A 21,801-nucleotide genomic window follows, 5' to 3' on the forward strand; every position below is an offset into this window, starting at 1 on the left:
ACAAGTTTATTTACATATTTATTTGATGTGCCATAGTCTGATGCTCAATCTCAACATGGACTCAGTAGTAGTATTTCATAAACTACAGTCTTAAAAATTCCATTTATTTTAGAAAAGTTTTAGATTTAGAGGATAAGCACAGAGCTACTCAAATTGTAAAGATAAGCACAGAGCTACTCATATATTTTGAACCCAGGGTTCTCTATTGTTAACATTTTATGTTGGTATGCTAGATTTGTAATGATTTATGAACTGGTATAGACATTTTTGTTGGTTGAAATCTATCACTTATTCAGACTTCCTTAGTTTTTAATCCAATATCCTTTTTTTTTCTGGTGCTGGGGTCCCACCCAGGACACATTTCATTTTGTCGTCATGTCTCCTTAGGCTCACATTGGCTGTGACAGTCTCTCAGATATTCTGTTTTCAATGGCCTTGACAGTTTTCAGAAGTGCTGGTCAGATATTCGTAAAACATATCTCAACTGAGATTTGTTTGATGCTTTTTTCATGACTAGATAGAACTTAGATATTTTTGTAAGGAAACCCACATAAGTAAAATGTCATTTTCATCATCTCATATCAAAGGTATATGTTATCAATATGACTTGCACTGTTGGTGTTAACTTTAATCACTTGTTTGAGGCAGTGTTTACCAGGTTTTTGAACGTGTACTTACTTGACATCCCTCCTCTTCCACTTCCATACTTTACCCTGTGGAAGAAAGCAATATGTATATTGCACACAGGAGGAGGAAAATAAAATCCATCTCCTGGAGAGCAGAAAATCTACATGAATTATTTAAATTCTTCAACAAGGGATACTTGCTTCTTCTCTTTCATTGATTGATCTCTATAGACTTAGGTTTATGTATCTTTTATTTTAGATTATAAGTATCTCATTTTATTGCTGAAATCATTCCCGCTTTAATTGTTGGTAGCTCTTTCAGGTGACCACTCTGTCCCTTTGGGATATTCCATCATTGCAGTTTTGTGTTCTTTTGTTTTGAGCATTTCTTTGTTTGTGGACAGAACAAAAAGACATTCTAACTTGATATTGCATATTTCTGGTTATATGCCTGGAATACCCATTTTTCCAAAAATATTTGTTTCTTTCATTGTAAGATGGCATTAGAAGTCAAGATCTGTGCTCCAGGGGTGCCAATTACTACCTTGATGCCATTACTTCTAGGCCCTTTGACTGACAGAGCAAACAAATAGATGTGTGTATCCTGACTGGGGTATAAAAAATGTCTTCAATTATTTCTATATGTCTATGCACGTTAAGACAAAGTTAAGTCCACTCTAATGTCTAATACTCTAAGAAGTACCATATGAATCATCATAACTTTTTCTCCTCAGGTACTCCTTTTTGTAAAGGTTACAGTTCTTTCCTGTAGACAGCCTAACTTCTTTCTCTGGGGCAACAGGAGTTGTGCTCTGACTTGTGACATTCACACTGTCTTTCTAGAGATTCAACATGATATTGTAGCACATTTTTCCTCTACCAAGCACATCATTACTACCCTTTATTCACCACATCCTCTTTATCTAGTGTCAATTCTACAAACTGGGACTTGATATAGAATTTTTCCTGATCCCTCATAAATGCAACTTGATTCTTTATGGCCACTCCAACTAGTAGACTAGAATCAGCTAATACATGCAATGGAAAAGTATCCTAAAGTGTGGGATATACTAACTATAAGATTTTAAGATACCTACCAAATGTTGGGCTTCCTTTCAGTATGATAGGTGGTCAAGAGGAAATTATCTTGTTCCTTTTATTGGAGAGGATGCCCTCACAAGCCATATAACACGAGGCCCATTAGAATGTTCCCTTATTTGGAAGGCTTTTGAATCTTTGTAGAATTTACCTCCTATTTTTCCAGGGACCATATAGGTTTAATCAGTAATTCAGAGTATTTTCCAAGTTTTCTTGCCCTTTGGGTCCAATTAACAAGATACCAATATTGTGGACTAATGTGATATTCTGCTGAGTGTGGAAATGACAGAACAGGAGCAGGAGAATAAACACAGTTCCAGGCTATGGCAATAATTATATAGTCTTATCCATCCCTTATGAACATGACCTCCTTCTCTTTCTTTTTTTTTTATTTTTTATTTATTTATTTTTTTATTATTAGTTGTTCAAAACATTACAAAGCTCTTGACATATCATATTTCATACATTTGATTCAAGCAGATTATGAACTCCCATTTTTACCCCGTATACCTTCTCTTTCTTTCTTTAAAACCTATTGGGGAAAATTGGCTAAATCAATTGCTGTACATACCAGGAGACTTACTTAATCTGCTTTAGATTTTGATACCACATCTGGAATATAAGATGCTACATCTGGCACAGCAATTAAACTTATACTGCTAAGTTAATTTGCGGCTGATCCACTGTCATTCACCATCATCCATCTGGATTTTGTAGCGTCTAGACTAGTGAATGAGGGAGGAAGTATCTTCAGTAACATTCCATCTTTTAAGACTTAAAAGGTAACACTAACCTCCATCTTTACCCACAGGATGTGATATTGCTTCTCATTCATCACCTCAGCAACAGATGTAGAGATTTCAGGGGTTTCCATTTTCTCTTTCCCCATGACTCATCCTCCTAAGGAACCAAAGTAAGGATTCTGCCACCTGTTCAATATGGCCATTTTATTTTATATTTAGAGCAGGGACATGATCTAGGACATGAATGAAATGGATTCATTGACCCAATGGATTAACTGTAAAAAAGCTTACTTTTAGTATCCAACCTGTCTGTTATGACAGGAAATTATGGTTACATTTTGTGTCTTTGAGTAAGTCTTCATTGATAATGGACTACTCATGTGACTTGATTTAAGGAAGATCATAAATTATGTTGTAAGGTAACTCCTTTCGTCCAAATGCTGTATTCCAGAGGAAGGGATAGAGGTGAGCCATTTTCAAACAACTTTTGATAGCATCTGGATATGGGGTAAGTATCTGAGCAGGATATCAGTAACATCTAATTATATAAAGGTCAAGATAGATTTTGTTTAAGCTGGGAAGTAAATCTAGGTTTAATCTAACAAGTAAACTAGTTTTAAAGGTCATAAAATTCCATATAATACAATATAAATTAACTTAGTCATTAGGAATATACACAGTTATTTGTCACACACAAGAATAGCAACCCACTTTTGAAGGAGTTGAGCTCCAGATACTTTTTCCTTATTATTACTTTTTAAAAACAAACATTTTTCATAATAAATATACCATTGTAAAGGAGATTTCTTATTCTATTGATAAAAGGGATTAACTAAATATGGGGTTGAGGTTTAGTCACAACTTTTTGTAGGTCAGAGTCTGATTTAGTTTAGATTGCATCCTACTTAGAAAGCTTAGACTTAGAAAATATTGAATATTCAACAATTATGTCCCAAGTAATGTGCTTCTATCTCCCCTCTCACTTCAACAGATAGATTTTTTAGTATTTTATTTAATATATAAAACCACAATAAATATCAGTGAAATATTTAGATATTTAAATGTGACCCCAATATAGGGCCATTGAAATGCCCTTATGTTGTGTAAAATTGAGTATGTATCTTTTAAATATGCACTAATTTATTTTTTATATGCTTTGAGTTAGAGCTGCAAATTGGCTAATTCTTGGAATTGGCTTTATTTTTAAGACATATGCCATATACACGTTAATATGGCCAAACCATCTTTTTTCTAATTTTCCGATTTTTGATTCATGTGAAATGTTGTGAATCACATTGAATCGCCTAAGCAAATCCTCACACTCCCCCAACTTCCTGTATATTTGCACCCTGTCTGTTTGAATGTTATATTTAGATTTCTCAAATATGCCTAGGGAGTAAGAATACACAACAGAAACATCTGTTCCCATTGGCAAACTTATTTGATGCTTTATTTTTTTTCAGGGTCAAGAAAAATATCTGGAGGTTTAACATACCTTCTTTGCTCTCTAAGCCTAAGTGCAGGGTTAAACATTCACACAAGCACGCACGCATACACATACACACACAAAATTGCACACACAGGTGCAGACACACAAAAAAGAAAAATTAATGTACACCAATTAGTAACATAGAAATATTTTTACTTTTTTCAATATTTGATTTTTCTTTAGGTTTACAATTATTGACTCCTGAGTAGGATTTGACCTACTCTGTCTACTGTTAAGTTGCCCCATCGCTAACTTCCCTTAGAATACCTTTAGATTCCATAAGTATGAACAGAATTTTTTTTTTAATAATCAAATTGTCTTTGATACTGACTTATCTGGTTGCTCCCCAGTTAGCTAAGGTCAAAATTATAAAGCTTATTTATACCTTTTGGCAAGGCTTAAGGCTAAATCACTTCTTAGAAATGTACTGTAAAGGTCACAGCTGAATGTGCTGAGGTTCCTGTTAGTTATTGCTGGGCAAGGCCTCAAGCACACATTTCCTATTCCGAGCAGACTTTTAGGGGGTGCCTTAGGGAAAGAAGTGATGATTTTAACATATCTTCTCCTGTCTAATTCCCTCTTCAAAAATTTAAAATTCATCTAAGACTGTGGGGCCAATTAATTTTTTTGAAGGTTGAAATTAGCCTAAGACAAGATAAAACCTTTAACGTTTTTTTAAAATATTTATTTTATGGTGAATACTTCTACATATTATTGTCTTTTGCTTGATAGAAACAACATTGTTGCCAGCTGTGCTGGGAAATCATATAGGTCTTGCTAATGGGAAGTGACTTTAAAAGACAAGGGACATGGATATGAAGTTAATTATGGTTTGAACACAGACCTTTATTTGTTGGATCTAAACTTCCAGATATATATGTAATTAATCCAATGTTGATCTAAGATTTATGATGTTAAGCATCTATAGATGGTACACAGTTTTATCACCGGAGTGCAATGGGTCTATCATTACAAACATTTGCTTAGGGAGAACATATTTTAATATGTCTTACTATTGACAAATCTGAGATGATTTTTTAAGTTAACTGGTGCAATACTTGATGAATAACAAATACTCAATAAGTAGTAATGATTTTTATTATTGAAGGGCCAAAATTCTCAGACCATAGTTTTCTTGTGTACAAAATTGGATAGTTATATATACTTAATTTGAATTTTGAGCCTTCCTCCTACCAGTTGCCATAAAATGAAATTTTAACAAGTTGTTCTTCACTTCACTTTATGAGGTTGAGTCTCCTGGGAATTCCAGTAAAGCTCAGATCAAGTCCAAGGATAATATTTGGAAGGTGAGATGTATCTAACAAGGTCATAGTGATGTGTTTATGATGGCTTCTACCATGAAACCTCATTTCTATCTGTTGATAGTGGATCCATAAATGTCATTGATTCATTTTGATCCAGTATTTCATCTTGCCCAAAGACTTTATGGGACAGATTGTAATGGCAATACTGGGAAAAGAGACTATTACCCTGAGAAGGGCTCATCCTATCCACCTGATTGTTAATCTCCTCCTCTGTTGAACTCTTTGTCTGCTGACCATTCTAAAGGACAAACATGTTCCCATTTAGAGAGTTTTACCCTCATATCTCTTCTCAAAATTTCCTTGGCATCTATTTTCCAATCAATTTCCTTCTGATAGTCTGACTCTGGAGAGTTTAGCTGGAGCTAAATAATTGGACATTTTTTATTTATTTTTATTTTTATTTATCACATTATCTGACCATTTTTCTATCTAAGTAAAATGAACAACCCTGTGCAATGAGCAAATATTTGCCCCCTCAGAGAATTTATCATCATCACTGTTCTTCAAGGATACCCCAGAAACAGGTTCCAGTGCTGCAATCATCCCTTTTTGGGTAGTATCTACATATCTATAAATCAGGCTCTAGTCTTCTGTTTCCTTCTCAAATAATAAGGCACTCCTCATGAAACCATAGGAAATGTCTGGGAAAGAGAAACACCTGGAGTGTGGTTCATGGGCTTTTGGGTCAATTATTCATTCAATTTTTCTTGTTCTTTTAGAGACATCTTGATCTCAATTACCTATAGACCTCTTTCATTTGATATTGGAGTGCTGCAGTACATACCCAACTTTATAACCTGTTGCATCACATAACACCAAAATTAAGAAGGGTAGCCAGGTCACATAATGACTCAGTGTCCCATTGTTAAGTATTTGGTTTCTATTAAGGTCTAGAAGCAGGTCAAACTCTGTTCCCTAAAACTAGAGTATTGATCTGCAGAAAATGGTAGGCCTTTGTTTAAAATCCAGATTTCCTCTGCTGTGATTCACCTATAGTCTCTTGCCAAAGCCACAAATGTTATCTGATATTTTTCACTGACACTTAAAGTACCATTAGATCTGCAAGTTCATGCTGTCCAAGTGTCAGAGCAACTTGCTAGGACTTGTTACAGAGCCCTGCTCTGGACTGTAGTCAAAACTAGTAGCATTTCAGGTCACTTGGCAAATAAGCTTGAATAACACCTAAATGAGGTATGTTGCTTTCAAGGTTTAAAGGTTAAAATACAATTAGACATTGTACCTCCCATTTAGAATAGAAAGGAGTAGATGCAATAATATATTATTCATCTTAAAATAGATATTTTGACATAATTTTGTGCCCCTAGACCCCTTGAAATTTCATTGAGATTGGGGTGTCTAAATATTTGCTAGATTTATTTCCTGCCCTCTGACGTCCAAATGTCTTACTAAGTAAGTTGAGAGCATTTGCTACCTCTTCTCAGTAGGTCTAATTAGCATACATCATTGATGTAATGCACCCCTGGATATCTTGTGGAAGGGCAAGATGATCAAGATCACTATGAATTATACACACGGTTAGAAAGTAGATATATCCCTAAGGAAGAGTGGTGAAAGTGTATTGATGGTTTTGCCAGTTGAAAGAAAACCATTTCCACTCGGCCTTATGGACAGAGATGAAGAAACAGGTTTCAATAAAAAACATTTGCCAAATCGATAGCTGAATACCAGGTACCAAGGAATGTGCAAATATGTTCAGACAGTAAAACCATCTGGTACAACAGCTATAATTGGAGTCATCACTCAGTTAAACTTATCCACTGTTACTTTCTAAGCCTCATTAGTTTCAAGCACATTGTTCAAATAAGCAAGATGAATAGAGATTTGGAGTAAACCATCCTGCCTGCGTCCTTAAACTCATTGATAGTAGCACTAATCTCCTTAATTTCTCTAGGAAAGCAGTATTTTCTGGTTCTATCTTTTCCTAGATAAAGTGGCTTCCATTTAGCTTTTTCTACAATCCCACTGAACATGGAACCAGTGAGGGGTTTCTGTCATTGTATTTGGATTTCTCGATTTAGTGGCTGTAGTTCCCACTGTACCATCTGTATCATAATGAAGATGTATCACAAAGCTCTTCATGCTGAAGTTCTATCCACTAATTTATTTCTTACAGTACTTGTGTGTCTCCTGTACATTCTCAGTGTGGATGAATGGGTCTTAAATGACAGATCGACTCTTAACAGTTTAGTCTCCCTCTGCATGAACTAAGACAAGTCTGCCATTTCCTATTTGTTCAGTTTGGGTCATATTTTGATCCATGTTTCAGCCAACCAGCTAACTGTTAGAATTCTTTCAATTTCTTAAGCCACAACATTAAATACGGATGCTCTGCTTAGTGAGACTTTATCAATAAATTTGTCTGATCCAACTATATATTTTTTCTACCATTATCCTGTATCTTTAGTATCTATTCCCATGTATGTTCTCCAGATTTCCTTCTGTATAAAATATAAAACTCAAGTAGCTGTGTGGTATTGTAGGATACCTCATCATGTGTCATACTTTGTGCCCTACTTTTATGGGCCTTCTGGGATTTGAATCTCAGTTATAGATATAAAAGGAAAGAAGATTGGGGAGGATGGGGTGTCTACCCATATTACATCAATCTTTCTTTTTTTTTTTTTAATTGTTTTTGGAGTTGTAGATGGGCAGCATGCCTTTATTTTATTTATTTTTTTGTGGTGCTAAGAATTGAACCCAGTGCCTCACATGTACTAGGCAAGTACTCTGTCATTGAGTTAGAGCCCCATATTACATTGACTTTTATAAGAATGAAATTGGAGATTTGAAACTGATTCTACTAGCAGGCAAGACTGGTGTTTTTCTGCTTCTGCTGCTAGGTGAGGTCTGCCTAAGGAGCATAAATTTATTTGCACACACTTTACGTAAGAAGTCCATGAAATGAAAGCTCAGTGTTGTTAGTCCTCAGGGAAAGCAAATTAAAATTGTTCTGATATACCATTACATACTTCTTAGAATGAATAAAATCTCAAAAGACAATGTCAACTGTTAGTTAGAATATGGAGCATTTAGAAACCTCATACACTATTTATTGAAAGATAAATTGGAAAACAAATGCACAGTTTCTTTTGTAATGAAGCCTTTACTGACTGTATTCAGCTGCTCCACTCCTAGGTATTGACTGAAGATAACATGAAAGCCATATGTCCATTCAAAGGTATGCATATTCATGGTAGCTTTATTTGTAATAGCTCAAACCTGGAAAATGTCTAAATGTCCATCAACAGATGAGTAAGTACAGGAATAGTGATATATCCATTCAACTAATTTACAATCAGCAATAAAAATATTTAAAATATTGATACTCAAATACTCAGATTCATGCACAATCTCAAAATAATTGTATTGTGTAACAGAGACCAGATTCTCCCCAAAATATATCTGTATGATCCCATTAATAGAAATTCAATATAATTCAAGGCACTTGCCTAACATGCATCTGAATAACTATACATACAATTAAGATTTGGAATGTGTTTAGCCAATAACATAGATTCTCTAAAGCTCAAGTCATCTGGCAAAATGTTGGTGTTTTATTCAAAAAAACAAGATGATTAATATCAATCCAGAATGTTTTAGAGCATTTATAATTCTTTGATACTTCTCCTAAACTTTTTGGCAGATTCTTTTGAGCATTAGATGAGAGGAAAGAACATTAAAAAGACTGTACTAAGGCACTAAAATTATGGAGCAAGAGTTTGAGTTTTTTGAAGATTTAAAACAGGTGGGAAAAAGAATTAAAATACTCTCATAAATATATTCCCCAGTCAAAAGCCGTCAGTCAGTCTAAAGAGTACGCATGAAAGCCTGTGTGATTTCTAGTACTCCTGGCATCTGCTGATACTATTGGTTGAAGTAGGCAAACATTGTTATTTCCATAATAATGATTATTGAATGTGGGCATTACCATAAGGCAAGGTATTGGATCAATGAACAGGTACACACAGGAGACATTTTTTAAAGATTATTTTTCTGTAACATACAACCAATTTATAGACTTTAAGTTGCAAATAAATTTTTCAGCGTCCGGTAATACCCAGCACGTAAAATATCAAAAACAACATATGGTTGTCAAAGCAGCCATTTAAAGTAGCAGAGAGTGAATGAGTGGGAGAGGTATTAGCTTTTACGAATATAGTAATGCTCATGTATATATGCTACATTTTCACTGAATTTAGTGCTCCCTATTTAGATCATAATCTCTAATTTGTATACTATCTTATAAGCACATGTTTTAACTGATATATAAAAATATTAAAAATTTCACTTATTGATGGAGTATCATGTACTGATGTATGTGTATGCATGTGCATGTATGTACACATATGCCTTTCTCTCTTTCATACACACACACACACACACACACACACACACATTATATAATGTTCTAATCAGGATAAATGTACCTATCTCCACAAATATCTATCATTTACTCATGATGAAAACATTCAAAATCATTTCTTCTAGCTTTTTGAGATGTATGGTACATAATTGTTGTCTATAGTCACTCTACTGTGAAATAAGAAGCACATTCTTAATATTGTGATTCTTTAGTGAAATAGGAACATAGAAGAACAATTGGATAATTAACAAAATGAACATAAATATTAAAAGGTTGCTATAGTAGGAATGATACAAAGGCAAAAATACCAATAATTGAATAATAATAAAATTAGGAAAATTCTTAAGGTTTTCTGACTTAATAATAATGATTGTATCTGAGAATTTCATATGAAGAAGATTAAGTGTAAAATATCTTCAGTGCATTGAAAGTGATGTTAGGAAATTATGTAAGCATTTTTTTGAGACCAGAAAAGCTATTTTCACCTAGCCATTTAAGTATTATCTGTTCTGGCCACAGATTCATGTTGTACTTTTATGAGGCTGATTATGTACTAGACACTCTATAATATGTCTGCCTCTTTCCCAGGACTGCTAATCCTTTTTCCATGATTTACAAATATGGCATTTCTTTAATAATAAGACTGGTTGCTTTGTTCTTTTTTTCTTTTCAGAACTTTTGCCTTCTTCCATCCTTGTAATGAATTCCTATTTTGTTTACCTGTAAAAGATACTTTAATACATGAGTTACCATTTTTATCTACCTCTAATTTCATATGCTAATCTTATCTTCCCTAAACCAGCGAACATCATTAGGCATAGGCTACACATGTGCCATTTTTGTTTTCTCTAATAGTATCTTGTTTAACAGGTGAATCTAAGGAATCATTTAGTATGGTTAAAAGAGAAAATATAGAAAAAATACATGTATTTCTGGACAGCAATGTGGAAAGGATAAATACAGTTTCAAGTTTTTTCTTCAAAAAACCCTTAACCTCCATTTTTAGTCCATATTGTCGGAAATCAATCCTTCAGCAAATGAGAACTAAAACTGCTATAATAAGCTTGAGATATGATAAAAATTGTCCCTAAGATTCAAAGATATTAATCAAAAGTAATAAAGATAAAAATACTACACTCTTAAAGCCATACGTGGCTTTTGTATGTAATAATGTGTAAAACTAGAAAGGTGTTTGAAAGCACCTGGTTATTTTTTCTAGCCCCATCAAAAATCTGAACACTAGGTATTATGAATGCAAAATTGAACCATGATCCGTAAGAAGCAATTAGATTTTACAACAATTATCATTCTGTGGTAGCCAATTTTTTTGTAATATTCTGGTGAAATATGGTTTGCATTGTTAACAGAGTTTTATTCCCGAAGAAGCTTTCTTTGGAGCTTCAGTTTTCAGTATCATGTGTAAGTGTTGTGTGTGTGTATGTTGTGTATAACTGAGGACTGTAGTAAGACACATCCTATGTGACTCAGGACATTGTATTTTCATGAATAGATGTCTTCATATGTATAAAACCAAACTTTGTAAAACAACGTTATTCCTAATTTCTGGAGATCTAACAAAATTTCTCTATTGTAATATATATATATATATATATATATATATATATATATATATATATATACACACACACACACACACACACACACACAGTCTCAAGTTATTCACTTTTCTGTATTGTCAGTAATGAATATGATGCTTAAAGCATGGGAAACTAAATGCACAGTTTGAGTCATGATGTGTTCTGGAGAGGAGCATATGTTTTCCATGATACTTCACTTCTATTCCTCTCCATCTCATATTATACCTTTAAGGATATTATTCTATCACCATATTATAAGCTGTATAAATCAAAAAAGAGAAGAAGATATCATCATTCAATGCATATGACATCTTTATTGTAGTAATATTTAATTAATTGTGTGTATTTTAACATGTGCAATTCAAGGAATATCAACAGTATTTTGTAAATCTTTCCAGAGGATATTTTAAATAATGAGAAACTAATTTTTTAAAAAACTAAAGTGTATACTGCTAAAACTACCAACATCACTAAGTAATGAAGACATATATAGGGTAACTGACACTTTCATATATGCCTTGTGGAAAATCAGAATAATCACTTTGCATTTTAGTCAACTTTTCATTTATAACACACAACTACGAAAACTAATTTTTAGAGACAATGGAATTATTTTGGCTCAGTTTTGGAGGTTCTAGTTATGATATATTGGATCTGTAGTTTGGAGTATATGGCAAGATAGCACATTATGGCTGGTGAAAATGTTAGAGCAAAATTGCTCACCTCATTTCTAGGAAGCAAAAGAAAGGAAGAAATATGTTTCAGAGTCTCACTCTCCTCTTCAAGAGTATGCACATAATGACATAAGGACATCTCTCAGACCTCACTTCTTAAAAGATTCACCACAACCCAAGAGTGCTACACTGCAGACCAAGCCTTTAACATGTAGGCCTTTAAGGGGTATTCAAAATCAAAACCATAGCACTTTGGAAAATAAAAATGAGAATAATCACTATGACTGTGATTATTATATTTTATCCTATAACCCAGGGATTACACTTTGGCATATGTATGAAAAATGAATTTGGACACTATTCATAAAAAGGCACATACAACACAGTTCTTTGCTGAGTTATATATAATGGCCCATAACTGGAAAAAAAAATTCAAATGTCCATTAATATAAACATAGAAAAGTAAATTGTGGTATATACAGGTAGTAAATAGCAATAAAGAATGAGTTAATCAGGGCTGGGGTTCTGGCTCAGTGCTAAAGCACTTGCCTAGCATGTGTGAGGCACTGGGTTCGAGTCTCAGCATCACATATCAATAAATGAATAAAATAAAGGTTCATCAACATCTAAAGAATGGTAGTTCTCACTGAGGCAGGAGGGTATGTATGTGAGGTTAGTGACTGGGAGTAGAGGGCAGGGCTTCCCTTAAACGCTTGTGATGCTCTATTTCTTGATTTATGTAGTGATCACACAGATGTAGTAAAATTGCAAATATTTATTGAAGTGTATACTCTTGATTTGTATACTTTATGTATGCTATACTTTAATTTTAAAGCTTTTTAAATTACATGCTAGCATAAAATAGGATCAATCAAATAATCAGAAAAAGTTCTTGGGAATTGACCATATAATAGCAAAGAAAATCAATGGAACATTTTAATGACAAAGTTCAGAAAATCTCACTAAAGTGTAACAAGATTAAATGCAATGGAAAATAGAAGAAAAACGTTAATAAAAATCAGAATAATAAACCAGAAAACTATAACTGTTAGAAATTAAGAGAAAATTATAAGGAAGAAAATTATCAAGTAAATAATGCTATAAAAATATTCCAATGTAGGAATATATGTCTGCAGATTTAAAGGTCCTTTGATCTCTAGCAAAAGTAATTTAAAAAGGACCAGTGACCCACAATATCTTAAAATTTCAGAATATCAAAATATCAAAAAAATTTTTTAAATTTTCTAAAAGGAATAAAAACTATGTGCCAAGTGCTAACATTTAGAATACTTTAATAGAATCACTGAAATACAAAAAAAAAAAAAAATTATAGCACAATGCCTTCAAAACCCTATTTAAATATTTTCACATGTGTTTTCTATGCAAAAATAAACTGCCAATCAAGTTGGATATGATAAAAATAATTTCTAAGTACGATATTTCTCAAAATACTTATCCTTAATAAAATATCCTTAGTAATTTGATAGAATGAGAGTAAATTGAGTAAGAAAAATACATGGCATTTAAGAATTGGGATGCACCTCAGGAGAGAAATGATGGAAAATATGTGAATGACATCTGTGCATCACAAATTGAAAACAATTCTAGTGGGAAAATAAAAGGATTTCTGAAGTGAGTTTTCAGGGGAAAAATTAAATAGAATTGAATTGATCAAGCAAAATGGCGTAACATTAAGTAAAATGCAGAGCTACTAAAATAAGTGAACCAAAATGAGGATTACACTGAAAAGAAGAAAGAAAACAAAATTATAAATATTCCATTAAAAGATTTGTAAATCTTCAGCTAATCAATTTTTATGTAACTCTCATTGAGAGGGATGTATAGAAAAGAGAATGTGGGTGCAGTGAACATGTTAAACCTGGCAGGAAACTGATAGTGTCTCACACTTATAAATGAAGAAAGAGTACTATTAGCATGTTAATTTGAAGTATGGTAAACATTGTTGGGAACAGCTTTGTAGTGTAGATTTGTGTGTGTGTGTGTGAGCAAGAGACCACTGTTTGTCATTCAAATCCTCTAGTACAGTTTGACTTTTAATGTATGTCACCAAAATTTGATTTAAATATCATAATAAAAGGGACCAAGGCACAGGAGTTTTATGTTATTTCATAGAATGTCCCTGTCCAAATGACTTTAAGGAAATATTTCAGAGTGCTACTTCTAACTTTAGACATTTTAATTTGATAGGTAGGATAGTGGATAAAATAGGAATTATAAGGTGGAACAGGAGAGTGGGGATCTGTATGAAGGTGTTCTGTTTATCTTGATTAAGTTTGTAAGTCTTTTTACATCTTTCCAATTATTGTAGTTACCGGGAATTAGGCTCTTAGAAAAGGAGAAAATAAGAATTTGAAGTGATTTTTAAGATACAATGACATGAAAACAACTTTGAGAAAGAATCTACCACAAGCACTGAGAAACACAAATGGATGGTGAAATTAACTAAACAGAAGAGACTTTGGGTAATTCAGAGCACTCTTCCCTGCTTCTTTCTCCAGGGAAGTAATATTGAGGCTGAAACACTTGCTCAAGATGAGAAAAGGATCTATAAGAGCATGAAAAAGGGAAGAGAGAAATAAAAATGAGATAGGAGAAAAGAAGTGGTTAGAAATTCTAATGGGTTTCTGAGTTGATAAGACTAACATGAAAAAGTAGGGAAGAGGTTTCACTGAATTGCTCAAGACTAATTGTAAAAGTAAGAAAATGAGACATAATAGGGAAAATAATTTACCTTCACAAGATAGGATACATAGATTTTTTTTTAAGAGAGAGAGAGAAAATCTTTTTTGTAGATGGACACAACACAATGCCTTTATTTTTATGTGGTGCTGAGAATGGAACCGGGGTCCCACCCATGCTAGATGAGCGCTCTACTGCTGAGCCATAATCCCAGCCCATATGTAGATGTTTTATGCAAATTGCATGACAAAAGTATGAGAACAAAATCAAAATAGCTGTAAATCAATAAATCAGGGCTACTGGCCAGCAATATAAAAAGCTAAAATATTGTTTAAAATTTTGATGAGAGAATAAGCAAAAATCATATTACTTGTTAACTAATTAGAAAGATAGTTAATATATCCTTCACATGTTGTAAAGTCTAATTTTGATTCAAAAAGTGGCCTACACTCTGCCTGTAGTTTCTTCCTTCCCTTTGCCTGTAGGCTTTCAATTCACAATTTAACAACAAAGACCATCCTCATAAAACAAAAAAGAGATGTTACAAAATACTTTTCCTGTTTTGTAAAATTTTGGCCATTATCACTCATATCATGCAATGTTAGCGATTCTTCACACAAATGTTTTCCCCATCTTTTCTTTTTGCCCTTAAATATCACAGAAAAGCTCCTTCTGGTTCACCTTGAAAACATGACCAGCTTATTTGGAACATCCTGTTTTGATTTTGTCCCCATGTCCAAATGCTAGCAGACCCAAGACCCACTTCCTTTATCCCTTCTCTAAATGAGGACAATAGTTTTGAAGATTATTGAGAAATTCTACATGTCACTCTTTCTCATTAACAGCCGATTGACATATCCATCTGCCAACCTGCATATGTTCCTGAATGAGGAACAGACATTGAAAATCTAACAAAAACTGAAATACAGATCTTCCTAAAACCTATTCAGCTACCACCTTCCTCAGCTTAGTTGATGGCAATTTTTTCCTTCCAGTTGCTTGAGTAAAAATTCTCAGAGTAATATTTGACTTGTCCTTTTATTTTATACCCCAATTCATTAGCAGAAGGCTATTATAGCTTTCCTCAAAATTCAATTCAAATTCTGGCCATTTGTTACTTTCTCTCCTGCTACTATTGGGCTCCAGGGACCACTGAAATAATTTCCTAATTGATATTCCTGCTCTACTTCTTGGTTTCCCTTCCTTCTATTAACTACACAGCAGACAGAGGGCAACTTTTACAGGTTGGTCAATGACAGTAAGATACAATTAGGAGAGATATGCTCTGATGTTCTATTACATGGTAGGATGATTCTGGATAATAGTAATGTCCTATGTATCTGAAAATGCTAGAAAAAGTGTTTTTAATGTTTTCACTATAGAAATTCATAAAGGCTTAAGGACATAGATACCATGACATGAACATTATACAATGAGTATGCATATTGAAACATTACATGGAACCCAATCAATATGTAAATTTGTTTGTCAAATAAAAAAAAATTTAAAAACCCATAAACATGTCTATAAGATTTATCTGTTAAATATCATATAAAATCCCCAAAAATTCTATAATTCTTACCAGGATCTATTAGACGAATATAAATACCAAGTATCTGGGTCTAACAGTCTCATTTCTTACCTCTTTGCTTCTTCCCATTTGCTCATTGAGCTTGAGCTCTGCTAGCTGTGCTGTGTTCAGAATCTAGCAAACTTCTGTGACCTATAATTTATTCCCTCTCTATTCTATCTAAAGTATTAATTCTCAATTATTAAATCCCTACTTAGCTTCATTTTTATCCATAATATATACCGGTTCTTCATGTGAAGTTATATATTTAGGCTTCTGTTTTATCCCTGCTTCTTTTCTCCCAATTAAAAATACAAGAATATTGTAGTTTCTTCCTTCCCTTTTCCTGTAGGCTTTATCCCAAGTGGGACATGCTGTATTGCAAGTGTTTAGAAAAGAGTAGACATTTAATAAACATTCGTCGAATAAGCTATCTTATTTTCTCTCATGGTGATATAACATATAAATGTGACTTTTTTTCTTTTTACCTATGGCAAACAAAGTTAGAAGCAAATACACTCACAGTTTTCTTCTGTGATATTGAAACATAACAGCTGCAATATGGATTCAGAATAGCCTGGTTATCTATTCATTTGGCAAGATTCTTTCACAGGCATACAAAACAAGAAGGAAGACTGTTACCTCAGTTAGAAAGGGAGATTATGTAGTATGTCACCCTGGAAAACCAATATTCATCCCACCTACTAACATACTCAACTAATATTTCATTTTCATTGCTTTGGAAGATAGGCCCTATGGGCTTTTATTTAAACTCCATAGACTTAGTATTAGGTGTAGAAGATTACAAGTGTAAGAGCAAATCAATGAGAAGAAGTGAAATATGACAGCCTTTCCAACAAATGAATCTTTAGATAGGTGTTGAGGATTCCAATAATCAACCATTGGTTTCTACTTATTGATATAGAGTGGATCCACAAATGTATAGTAAATAAATTTCCCTTAAGTTCACTATATTTTTTATTATGTGTAAAGAATCAGCCTCAATTTTTAAATATTGAAATATTAAATTTCAAAATTATATTTCAATAAAGCTAGAAGAAAATATTTTTACCACAAAGAATTAATAAATGTTTGTGGGTATACCTACCCTGATTTTAATATTACACAATGTACACTTGTATTGAAATATCACATGGTTCCCCACAAACATGTATAATATTTATGTGTTACTTAAAAAATAAACCAACTATCCAAAATATTAGACAGATTTCTTCAAATGGTTATGATAAAACCAGAGAAATGAGGAAAAATAGAAATGTTTTATTTATTTATTTATTTTGCAAATAGCATAAATTCAACTCTAAAAATGAAGAAATAGTGTTTGGTTCTATTTTATCCCCACTTTGGTATATATATGCTATATCAGTCACAGTATGAGAAATAAATTGTTGCAAGCATTTTATTTTTTCTTAGGCCTTAAACTGTTTCTAGATCTACTTACTATTCCTTTCACAATGTTTACAAACACATGGTAGGGTCTTCCAAAGATCTTTTGAGATTATTATAGGCAAATATATTTTTTTCCATAGAGAGAAAAAAAATACTTTGTCTTAGTAAAATATCCACACTTCAAAATATCAAAACCCAGACTGGGGCTGTAGTTCAGCTGCAGAGAACTTGCTCAGCACATGTGAGTCACTGGGTTCGATCCTTAATACCACATGAAAGTAAGAAAATAAAATAAAGGCATCTGCCCATCTACAAATACAAAAAAAAAATTTAAAAATATCAAAACCCCAATTCACAAAGTCTATTGCACTGGTAGGCAAACAAATTTAACCACCTTGTGCCCCCCCCAAACAAACACACACACACACACACACACACACAAACTATTTTGGCTGTTATAACAGAGGTATTTGTAGATTATTTTCTTTTTTAAAATTTAAAATTGTCATATCAAATTTATTACAAAACATGTACAGTTAGTTTAAATAAAAAATATGCCATATTGCTCAGAAATATTTTGCCATCAATAGATGTTTTCTTGTTGTCATTAAGATAATTTTTATAGAAAACAATCTGAAAACATGGATAGGATCACCTTGATTGATTTGTCAAACATGTTATTAGAGGCAATTATAGAAAATAGGAATTTTTATTTAATTTTTCTTTCCTGTTGAGGCAAAAAAACAAAGGACAAAACATGACCAGATTCTGTATGCATAGTTCTGTGGTTGGGGCTAGGTATTCAGTTTTATATGGAATTCCATTCTCTGGAAGAACATTTATCAAATATATTTCAATGGAACCACTAATGTATAGCAGTTTTTGTTTTAAATTGTTTTTAAAAATGGATCCTGGATTATAGATGTTTGTGTATAAATCTTTCAATGTGATTATTTATAACTACTTAGATCTTTCCACTAATAAACTATATAAAATAGGAAATGGGGCATAATTTAAGATACTGGACTTTTTCAGCAAGAAGGGGAAGAAGGAAAAACATTACAGTTTTATCTGGTGTCTCAGAATACAATGTTAAAATGGAATAAAAGAAGAACATACTTTTCTTTCTGGAGCACTCCAATAAATTGAGAAGTCAGATTCAATTATGTACCATGACTTGTTTCTGGAAAAATGTTGCTGGTTACTTTTTTGTTGTAATAATTTTTGATAATTAGCAGTATATGGAAGAACCTACTAATATCATGTTTGACACACAATTTGTACCTCCAAATTACTTATCAAATTTATTCCTGAATCTGGATCTTTATCTGTTATATGTTGAAAAAAAAGCTTACCTCATTTTCTTTTTGTAGAAAATTCAATTTTTTTGAAGAGCTGTGCAATGCAAAATTTCTATAATTACAGTATAGGGATTTCTGATTACTTTCATATAGAAATGGCTCAGTAAAAGAGAATACTCAAAAGACAAATTAAAATTCTAAATTGAAAATAATTATATTTATTAAAATCATGCAATTTTAATGTGCTGTTCATTCCTTAAAATGAATGATATTAGTACAGAAAGTAATATTCTAAGTTTAGGCCTACATTGTAAGTTTATTCCATATGCTCTCATAAATAATAAAAAATAGTTTGAGGACAATATTTTCCAAAGTTAATAACTGATATATACTATTAAAAAAGTTATATGAACAAATAGATTCAGGCAATGCTGGGTTAAAAATGTTAAGCATTTTATTTTGCATTATGACCTTCAAGAGCTCTTAATATATTCTTGAGTGTTCAAGAGAGAGTTCTAAAACAGTAATGTTATGGTTTGGATCTTTAATATCCCCTGAAAATCTCATGTGTTAGACAATGCAGAAATATTGAGAGGTGAAATGATTAGATTATGGGACCTGTCACCTCATCAGGGGATTAATTCATTTGATGGATTAAAGATTTGAATGGTGGTAACTAAAGGCAGGAGGTGAATTACTGGGGAAAGTTAGGTCACTGGGGACATGCCCTTGAGGATTCTGACTCCTTATACTCCCTTCCTCCAACTTCTCTCTCCTTCCCAGCTGCCATAAACTGAGCATCTTTCCTCTTCCAAGTCCTTCCACTGTGATTTTCTGCCTCATTTCTGGCAAAAGCAAAGGAGTCAGCTGACTGTGTACCAAATGTCTGGATCCATGAGCCCTAAATAAGCTTATTCTCCTCTATGTTGCTCTTGTGAGTTATTTTGACCATAGTAAGAAAAGCTGATTCTCACAGAAATTGGAACTGAGAAGTGGGGCCATTGCTGTGACTAACATGACCATATAGTTCAGAAGCCTTTGGAACTGGTTTGTGGGAGGAGTTGAAAATTTTGTAGATGCAGGCTAGAGAAGGCTTAAAATGTTTTAAAGCAGGTCTTAGTGAAAAAATCTAGTGGGACCTCAGAGATCAACATGTGGATCACAATTCAGATAGTAAGGACTGTGCTCATGAGGTTTCACATGCAAATGTGGACTCTACTGGGAATTGAACTAGAGGTCATTCACACTACATCCTGGCAAGGGGCACAGCTACATTTTATCCATGTCCTGAGACTTACTCTAAGCAAAATTTAAAGGTGATAGACTAATTCAGACAGTTATAAATTTCAAGGTAGCACAACATTCAGGTGGGGGCATGGGCATTTGCTGGTAGCTCTTAGCCAGGTTTACTGTGAGAACTGGGAACAAGTAGCAGAGAGAAAAATTTGGAAAATTTGTTCAGCAAGAGAAGCAGAACATGTGAAGTCAGGAACAAGAAAGGTATAGTTGCTGAAGAGATTAAAATTGGTAAAGGGAAACTAAGTACTTTAAACAGAAACAATAGGAGAGATGCCTTGAAAGCATCTTGGGAATTAGAAAGAACATACCAATGTCAGGCGTAAGCACATAAAAGTGAAAACTCTTTTGAGAAAAGATCCTGGGGGCAGCCTGCTTCTACAAGGGTGCCTATGATATTGTTTCCCCAGGATGCATTTTACTATGCTCAGCCACTTATGTACACAGATGCCACTGTACCTCTGGTCCAAGGGAGTACTGCTATGGTTTGAGCTGGCACAGACCTTGGTATCATCCATATGGAGCTAGTTCTGTAGGAATAAAGGATGCTTACGTTAAGGGGTCACAGAGGCGTCCAATTATATTTCAAAGGAAGGCCTGGGAAGCAAGGCAAAATATAGCAGGTTTGAAATAACTGATGGCAATCTCCAAGAGAGCAAAATATGAAGCCAATGTTGCAGTGGAGACCATAGGAATTGAAAGATACCAGCTGGGCATGGTGGCACATGACTATAATACCAGCATATCAGGAGATAGGCAGGAAAATCACAAGTTCAAAGCCAGTCTCAGCAACTTAACAAGGCCCTAAGCAATTGAGTAAGACTGTCTAAAAATAAAAATAGTTAAAAGGGCTGGGATGTGGTTCAGTGGTTAAACATTCCTGGGCCCCTGGGCTCAATCCCAGTTACCAAAACAACAACAACAAAAATTTAAGAGATAACGGGCATATGGAATGTCCACCAAGGAATTCTGCAAAAATTGAGCAGAACCAGGCAAAGAAAGTGACCATGTGGGTGGAGTAGCTGTAGCCTTTTGGAAAGCACATATTGTCACCATGTACGAGAGAAGTCAGATGTAGAGCTATAGGGCTTGTTTGCTCTGCTGGGTTTTAGACTTGTTTTGGTCACATGCCTTCTTTCTATGCCTTATTCCTCCCTTTTGGAATGGAAATGTTTACTCTGTGCCATTTTATATTGGAAATACATGTGTGTGTGTGTGTGTGTGTGTGTGTGTGTATCTTACTTTTGTATTTTATAGGGGCTCCCCAAGACAAATTAAGTATTTGTCTTGGGGAGTATGATCAAATTTTGTATTTAGACTTTTGAACAATTCTGGAACTCTGAAAGTTATGGGGACTCTTGGAGATATATTGCACTTTGCACTGTGAGATAGAGATGTGCTTTTCAAGGCCAAGAGTGGAATATTATGGTTTGGATCTTTAATGTCCCCTGAAAACTTATGTAAGACACAATATATGAATGTTCAGAGGTGAAATTTATTATGAAATCTATAATCTCATCAGAAGATTAATCTATTTGATGGATAAAATTTTTGTTGGACTACTTGGTGGTAACTATAGGTTGGTGG

This window comes from Marmota flaviventris, chromosome 7, assembly GCF_047511675.1.
Source record: "Marmota flaviventris isolate mMarFla1 chromosome 7, mMarFla1.hap1, whole genome shotgun sequence".
Taxonomy (NCBI): domain Eukaryota; kingdom Metazoa; phylum Chordata; class Mammalia; order Rodentia; family Sciuridae; genus Marmota; species Marmota flaviventris.